Here is a 9,304-nt window from a genome sequence, read left to right as displayed (position 1 = left end):
ATATATATAAAATATATATAAACCATATCATCATAAGTAATAAAAAATTTAAATATTTGATAATATAATATAAAAACATAAAAAATATATCTAAATATATCTTGCTACATAAGAAATTGATTATAAAATTTATATATTATAAAATAAATATAATTTTGCTTGTATGTTAGCAATAAAATTGGTAGTACATTATAACATTTTTAGAAAAAAAAATTATTGTACTCTTTCAATTAAAAATTAATAAAATCTTATTAATTTTTAATCTAATTAAATGAAAAACATTATTAAGATAACTTAAAATATTCTTCTCATATATGTAAAAAAATTTTATCGTAAAAATTAATTATTAATATATAGATTGATATACATATAATGATTAAATACATGTAATAAATATATTTAAGAAAAGTAAAATATATTCTGAAAACATCTTAAATAAGAGAATAGTTAAAAATGTATTATTTCGAGATATTTTATTGGCAATTATTTATTTTTAAACTATATATGATATATATTATTAAATAAAATACTTACCATTAATTCCATACGATTAGATATATGACATATTTTTAGGAAAGCCATGTTTCAAATTATTACAATTTTATTCATTTCTATAATTTTTATAAAGAATACGAGAAAATTATTACAAAATATATTTTTTTATCAGAAAAATTACTTTTTAAAATAATTTAATTATTTTGAATTTTCTAATAAATATTTTACTTATAAAATTCAGATTGAATTTTTTTTTTAATATATCACAAATTTATTCCAAATATCAGTTAGTAGTAAACTCCATTGCTCCTTATATTCTTATTTGGAAGTAGTAGAAGAAGAAAAACTAACTAGACACGAAATAATATAATACGATTGCTACGCCGCCTATTGAGATACATGTCTTAAGTTACGTTTTCATGCGATAATAAATTGTAATTTTCATAGTTATAATATTAAATATGATTTTCATCGTTAATCCAGTATCATGGATATTGAATTTTTTTTATCTCTATATCGTATAGTATTACGTCATACAGTGAAAATTACAAGAATTTAACATTTAATGTCATTTAATATACATATAAAAGTGTATTTTAATATACGAATCTTAGTTGGCATAATAATTGAATTATATTATTTTCTTTTTAATTAATTTTTTCCTTCTTTACTATTTCCAAATAAAAATATAACATCAAATTCTAAAAATCTAGAGTCTCATTTTGACAAGATATTAAGGGAAAAATTCTTTGTTAGCGTTTTGTCCAATTAATTTTGAATGGAAATATTGTATTTTTATAGTATTACCTGTATATATGAAAAGAGTGCGCTGCTATCATATTTTGAAGGTAATGGACTTATCTAGAAATGAATATTTATTGATAAATATTTTCGTAAAAAGTTCTCACGAATCTTTTAGTGAACATTTTAATAACTACAATTTTTGATTTTTATATTTTACAATAAATATATAATACAAAAAATATTAATATTATACAATATATATATATATATATATTAAGAATATTAATATATTCATGAAGAGAGATATAATCGGAAATAAATCGATTATATTTATATATAATATTACTATCAATTCACATCTAATACAAAATATATATATTATAATTTATAAATAAACTATTTACTAAATAAATAAATAAACTATTTTTAAATTACTTATCAATTTTCAATAGATTTGAATCATTTAAAAATTCAATAGACTTTTACAATAGAAAATTCGTGTGTGCAATATACACTTCTAAACAAATAAGCTGAAATTTTATTATGATTAAGAAAGAAAAGAGAGAAAAAAAATATATAAAATTTTTATTTAGAATCTTTATTAATTTTCAAAATATTGATAAAATCTTTATAATATAATATACATTAAATTAATATATAATACATTGAATTTGCTTACATGTGAATGCCAATGTATGTGTTAATATGATGTAAATCTATCATTATTATAAATATATTTCTATAAACATATTACAGTAGGCGGTATTTAAAATCTATTTATGGATTATGGATTATCTTAGAAATTCCTTATAGATTATAATTATAATATTTATTATAACTTCGATCATTATAATTTTAGTCAATGATTGTTTTATATTTTATTTTTGTTTGATATTGAATTTGAAATATTTTTCATTGTAATTATTATTATTAATTGCAAAAGAATTATTTATATAGTATAGATTATAATTATCTTGATTATATAAAATGAATGATATCATACTATATATTCTATGTTTATAACAACATAATGTATTGATTACATTAGATACATTACATTAGATTACATTTAGATAAAATTGAAGTAATTTTTTAATAGAAATCGCCAACATATATAAGATTTGCACATTTATCTGATATAGAAATTGTTTGTAGGCTACCATAATATTTTTATATTAATAATAAATAAGCAATCGCATTGTGCTAACATTACCAAGAATGTACGCGTAATTCAGTATATTATCTGAAAAATTTTTTATTAATATTTTGGAAACTAATAAAATTCGAAATTAAAATTTTATATCCAAGATTTTTTTTTACTCTTTAAAAATCATGTATTTTTTTTTGAAATGTATTTTTTTCTTTTTTGATATTATAAATAATTCCTTAAAATTAATGATTATAATTATAGATATTTGAATATCTACAGGACCATCATAAAAACAAAACCTATTCTATTACTCTTTGAAATAATTTTTCAAGTTCTTTCTTCATTAAAATATATGCAATTTATATGTAGATATCATAAAAAATTACTTATATGAACATTTATAATTCTTTAAGTTATTTTCTAGTCACATTTTTATAACATCTGTAAGACTGAAATGTTTCAATATTAAATACAATATTTTTAAATTTAGAAGACGCTCAAAATCTCAGAAAGATTAAAATATAAAATAATAGAATTTCATCAATAACTTAATTAAAATGGTTTTCTATTAGCGCTTTTGGAAAATTTTTGATCAATATTTCTGCGCCTTATTAAGGCTCATTCCCAGAGGAGCAAATGTCGTTGCCTCCTTGAACAATTCGTTTGGCGACTTCACATAGTAATATTTATCTCTCAAAAAAAATCCTTTTTCATAAATATCCGAAAAAATTTTTATACAGATAATTAACTGAACATTTAATCTATAATATAGTATGTTTTTTTTTCATATTTTTTAAAGTAATTAGTTTCCAAATTGTTGAAAAATAAAATTATTTATAATTTTATTTTTTTAATTTCATTAATTTTTGATTGAAATAAGTGTATTAAATATATATTTGATTGTGTCTTAGATATGTACTGTACCAAATTTCATTTTGATTTAATTGATATTGTTGAAATTATACATTTTTTAATATTTGTTATTTATCAATCTTAATTTTAAAAAGAAATTTAATAAAGTTAATGTTCTTTCTGGTATCATTATAAAAAGCAAAGTCTTAACTTAAAAATAATAAAAAAAATTAAAACTCAATAACAATATTAACTCAAAAGCTATAAATTGATCGAAATTTTTGTGTAAAATTATTGTAATTTAATATATTAATTTTTTCAAACAATAAACTTTAAAAATTCATTTTTTATCGCTCTTTAAGTCACTTTGAATATCAAAAAAAAATTTTTAAAATATACAATAATGAAGTGACTCGCGTTCAATCGGTCTGGGGACTTTCATATACAATGACAAATATATAAACATAATGACAACACGTACTTGAAGATGTGAAAACTTTTTAAAGATAGGCCTTTTCTTATATAAATAAATATATTTTCGAGTCAAAGCAAAACACACGAACAAAAAATTCGTTAGTCATTAGTCGTTAGTCAGATTAACTGATCGCAAGTTTCGTCTAAATTAAAAAGTTAATTTAATTATTATAAATTATCATAGTGTAACAATAATAATATAATATGATAATATAATATAATATAAAATATATTATATTCAATAGTTTATACTTGTCTTTATACTTATAATTATTATAAATATTTAATTTAATTTATAATTGTTATAATTAATATTTAATTTAAATTAGAATTAATTATTTTGTGAAATTTTATGAAATTTTGTGAAATAAAATGATGGAATTAAATGAACCAGGTAAGAAATTAAATTATGATATTACATCAATTAGTGTTACATATATTATTGAATATTTTGTATTTTCTTTACATAGTTTTCTTCATATTTCATTTTAAAAATTTGTTTATAATGTCAAGTCCATCAGATATAAAAATTATGATGCAGTTATATCAAATCATGCAATAGCATGAAAATGAAACATTCAATAAAAAATTCGATTTCTTGAAAAGTACATTGTTAAATTCTGAAAAAATTTAAAAATCAAATTAAAAAATTTGAGATATCGTTTTAACAACAAATATTAGCAAAGAAATGATATGATTTATTATATATTATTTATTTATATATATGTAAACCAAAATCAAAATCAGCTTAGACAATTATAGCTACAGATTTATTTAGATTTTAATATTGACAAATAATGAAGGACGATCAAAAAATGTTTTAATATATTAATTGAACGTGGAAAAAGAACAAGAACAAAAGAAATCTGAGGAATTTTAGAGATTGAAGTTTTATTAGATTCTAAATTATATGAAGTCGATAAGACATTTCTGAATTAATGTATAATCTCCAACGGAAGCAAAAAAATTAAAGAATGCATATGTGAAAAATTAAAAAAATAAAAGGGAAAAATTATCACTATTAAAAGCTTTTGCGATATGTATAGGTGCTGATTTGATTTCGCAAATATGAAATATGAAATAATTTGTACAAGTAATAAAAAGTTTTTCCCTTATTATTCAAAAATTCAAGCAGCAAAAAGAGATTATTATTCAATCAGAGAAGCATTTCACGTGACAGCTATTTCTACTGAAATGAAATTACAAGACTTATTAAACTATATAACAGCCATTATTGGCATATTTAAGTAAAATTAATGAAAATTTGCATGAAAATAAACATATCTTATTAAAAATAATATTAAAATGGGAATGCGATAATTCGCAACAAAAAAAATACAAGCAGAAATTTGATTTTGAAATAAATTCTGATTTACAAGTTATTCAAAGTTTAATGGTTCTTATATGATTAAATTTTAGTAATATTATAATTTTATCTTTTTATCTTTTAAAATTTTTGTAACTTTTTATAACTTTTTTATATAAGTTTTGTTTTAAATGTTCTTATAATTTTTAGATAAAAAAATTATATGGGAAAATTCTACATCGTTTTCGCCTCGCTATTGTTGCTCTATCAAACTTCAATTTGAAAAAAAAAAATAGTAAAAAATATTCAAAAGGAAGTTAATTATGTTTAAGAAAAAATTAATAATTTATATATTATTAAAATTGAAGATAATAAAAAACAATTTTAATATCTTCTAAATTAAATTTCATTTATAAAAAATTTTAAATATTTTTAAATTGAAGAATTTGAAATAAAATATATGATGTAGTAACTATGATAGATGCAAAAGTTTGCAATGCCATTACTAATATAATATCGATGATGAAATGCTATATTTGTAGAATTACTTTAAAAGATTTCAATAATTTATTAGAAAAAAGAAATTGATACATTAAAATTTAATTTATCGATCTTATATACGAGAATAAACTTCTTTAAAAGTTTGTTATATTTAGCATTTAGTATTTAGTATAAATTATCCGTTAAAAAATTGTAAATAAAGACCGGTATGGATAAAAATCTAGTAAATTAAAAAAAAAGTGATTCAAGACAAATTTAAAAAAGAATTTACTAGTTGATGTACCAAAGCAAGAATATAGTAAGTACATTATTTACATTAAATATATAAAAATATATTTTACATTAAAATAATTTTATAAAACATAATTTATAATATCTATAGGACAAATAAATAATGATAATATGAATCATGTTTTCACAAATTATGAATTGTCGGCTGAAATGATAAATCTTGATCCACGCTTAAGAAGGTATTGTATTAACTGAAATCAATAACAAATCAAAATTTTTTTCAAAAACTATTTTCAAATATTTATCAATTTTTCAATTAAAAGTTTTATCTCTAGTTTAAAACAATTTTTCTCATTAAAAGTTTATTTTAAAAGCTATATTAAGCGATTACAATGTTGATGAAAAGATAAATTTAAAATCTATACTACACAAAGTATATTTATATCTCTGGCATCCAATAACATTGCACAAAATATTGATTCATAATGTGTAATGTAATGTAATGTAATGTAAAATGCAATTGGACAATTATTCGAAGAAACAGCAGAAGCGCAAAATAAACATATCCGTTTGGTTCGTTTGCATTATGCAAGGAAATTTTCTTATTTTCAAGAAAATAATGATGTTTTATACAGGTAAGATTAGATATCAATACCTGAATTTTTTACTGTTTGAATTTAAATTTGATTCAAACAGTCAATTATTATTTATTTTAGTTATAAATAGGTTGCTATTTACATCGGATTCATATATTGTAAGTATGTAAATAGTAAGTAAAAAATCACAAGAATTTTCACAGAAGGCAATAGAATTACTTATTCCGATGCAAATTTCTGAAGATGAAGACTACAGATATATTGGATGAAGAATATTAGAGCAATTAAAAAAAAATTAATAAATTTTAAAAATTGAACTAATTGAAGTACAAAATAAAATCAGATATTCAATATTATATCAAATCTATAATATTTTAAATTTTATTTTCTTTTGCAATTATTAAAAAAAACATATTAATTTTTTTTTTTTAATTTTTAATGTTATAGGGAAGAATCGTACAATATCAATCAATTTACAGTAACAGATCAACATTCTCTTATAGATATTAGAATAAAAAATTACATTTCTTTAATAAAAAATAAATATAATATATTATGTTATTTAAAAAAAAAATAGTATTATCGGTTATTTAAATTAATTGGTAATGATTGATTTTTCTTCTAATATTTCTTTTAGAATTTTTGCAATATAGCTAAAAAATAATAAGAAAAACAAACAATAAACAAAAATATATTCGACAATATAGTACATAAATTAATATAAGTATGTGTAAAAGAATAAGTTGTAAAATTATAAATTAAAATAGATTTTTATTTATCTTTTTAAATTATTAAAATAGATGTTAAACTAGAACGAAATTATATTTTAATAAATATAAAGTATAAATAATATTTTTAAATTATAAAATATATTTATTTTTAATATTCGCAAGCATTTGTTACTCGCGAGATTTATAAACAACTAATTGGGAGAAATTTTTCACATAAAAAACTCTTTGTTCTTACTGCGCGCGGGCCTCTATTAAACCTAAACAAAAGACGGTGTTATCTGAAACTGTCTTTGAGAATTTAGCCGACTATAATTCTATATTTCTGACATACTTCAGCTTGTTGAACCGACCCTAACAATGACGTATTTCAAACGCGGCTAAATTCAAAGACAAATAACATTGTTCTAGTTCGAGAAATCTATAAGAGAGATTGTCGATCTTTTCTTGTTTATCGTGAGATCTTTGTATATAGATTATCACTCAAGCAAGGAATTTTCTCGAATTTGGTGGGTATCGTAAACCGTGCATCGATATTATTGGCGTGCCGGGAAACTATGATCCTTCCAATTGAAGCAAGAAGAGATTTTTCTGAGGGCTTCACTTGTAAATAGAGTTTCATGATGATCACGTCTGATATAATGATGGATGATACGATAATTAGATAGTTTGTGAATACATCGCGCTCTGAACGTCGGACATGATTATCTGCTGCGATTATCTGATGGTAAGAGATTTTGTTCTTTAATATACATGCACTCTGTTTAATCACTTATACAGTCCACTCTAAGAAGTATATTATTTGTTGCGAATCTATCGAAAGACTATTCGATGAGCATCTAGTTATTTGCTTATATCCAAAACCACTACAATATTATTATTGGGGGCGCAAACAGTTAAATAATTATATATTATAATTATATTATTTTATACGATTAAAAAGCATTTTTATTATCTCTATTTTTGATAATTTATTTATAAATGATCTTAAAAAAATAAATTTTATTAATTATTTTATATCCATAAGATCACAAATATAATATCTAATAGAAAATATAAAAAAAACATAAAAAAAATTAAGAATAAATATACGATTTTATTCAAAAAATAGTTTTTCCGCTGTTGAGAGATAAATATTCCAATGTGTGTTGGTTAAACTCTGTGTATTGTTATTCACAGTTATCATCGTGAAATTTATAAATTGATGAAATCTAATATCGATAAATTGTTTATACAAGTTCTTGTTTGTTTGTAATGATAATAGTATTCTTATAAAATTTTTTATTATGATTTTTATAGATAAAATAAATATGGATTATGTAAAATCAATCCAAAATTTCATTAATTTGCAATATATATCTTACATAATATTTATAAACAAAATCGCAATAAGAAGACGCAAATATAATATGATTTTAAAATAAATGCTTTTGATTGGAAATAGTTTATTTATAGCTAGTTTTCAATAATAAAATTGTTTATTGTTTTATAAATTATTTTCTTATGATTCATATTCATCGATATTTTTTAATAAAAATTTCCTTACGTACAAATTGGAATTACTTTTATTAAAAAATATTTCATTATTAAAATATCGCGGTAAATCGAACAAATATATTTTTTACATATTTATGTTTCTTATATATTTTTTTCAGTTATATATTATGTTGTTATAGCTTGATGGTAATTATGTTGTTATATAAATAAATAAGTTTAGGTATCGAAACTGATGATATAAAATATTTATTATTTTAAAAGACATATAATTATCAGTAGATCTTTGGTAATTTTAAGAAAGATATTTATATTATATTATATTAAATCGTATATTTATTGTTGAAAATTGATTAGCAAATTGTTAAGTGTTATAAAGTAAACAATAATATGAGATTGTTAGAAAATATATAATTGCTTGGAAGCTTACTAATATATTACTTAATCATAAAATTACAATTTTATAAATTCATACACATATTTAATATAAAAATATAGTAATAATATTTTATGATATGATTCAAAAAATATTATATATTATATTATCTTGTTTTAAATGGAAATATATATTTCTCGAACATATCGGTATTTTTTTAAAATTATGGCAGAATTGTATCTATCAACATATATATAATATATATACAAATAAGAAAATATAATATAATATAATATAATATAAAATTCATATATTTTATTTTTTGTATATTCACTATTAACAATTTAAGAGGTAATT

At 19.7% G+C, this 9,304-nt stretch overlaps 1 long non-coding RNA gene across 1 annotated transcript in view; it reads right to left on the bottom strand.

Annotated features, from left to right (window-relative positions):
* LOC102675702 overlaps window positions 1-6,054 on the bottom strand; it is a 14,281-nt gene extending 8,227 nt beyond the window's left edge. Inside the window, exons 1-2 of the long non-coding RNA XR_422497.2 lie at window positions 6,042-6,054; window positions 4,925-4,932 (exon numbers count right to left, since the gene is read on the bottom strand). This is a non-coding gene — a long non-coding RNA (uncharacterized LOC102675702). The remainder of the gene's footprint in view (window positions 1-4,924; window positions 4,933-6,041) is intronic.
* Window positions 6,055-9,304: the final 3,250 nt, after the last annotated feature.

Source organism: Apis dorsata, unplaced genomic scaffold (genome assembly GCF_000469605.1).
Source record: "Apis dorsata unplaced genomic scaffold, Apis dorsata 1.3 scaffold_526, whole genome shotgun sequence".
Lineage (NCBI taxonomy): Eukaryota > Metazoa > Arthropoda > Insecta > Hymenoptera > Apidae > Apis > Apis dorsata.
This window is presented reverse-complemented; position numbering and strand designations above follow the sequence as displayed.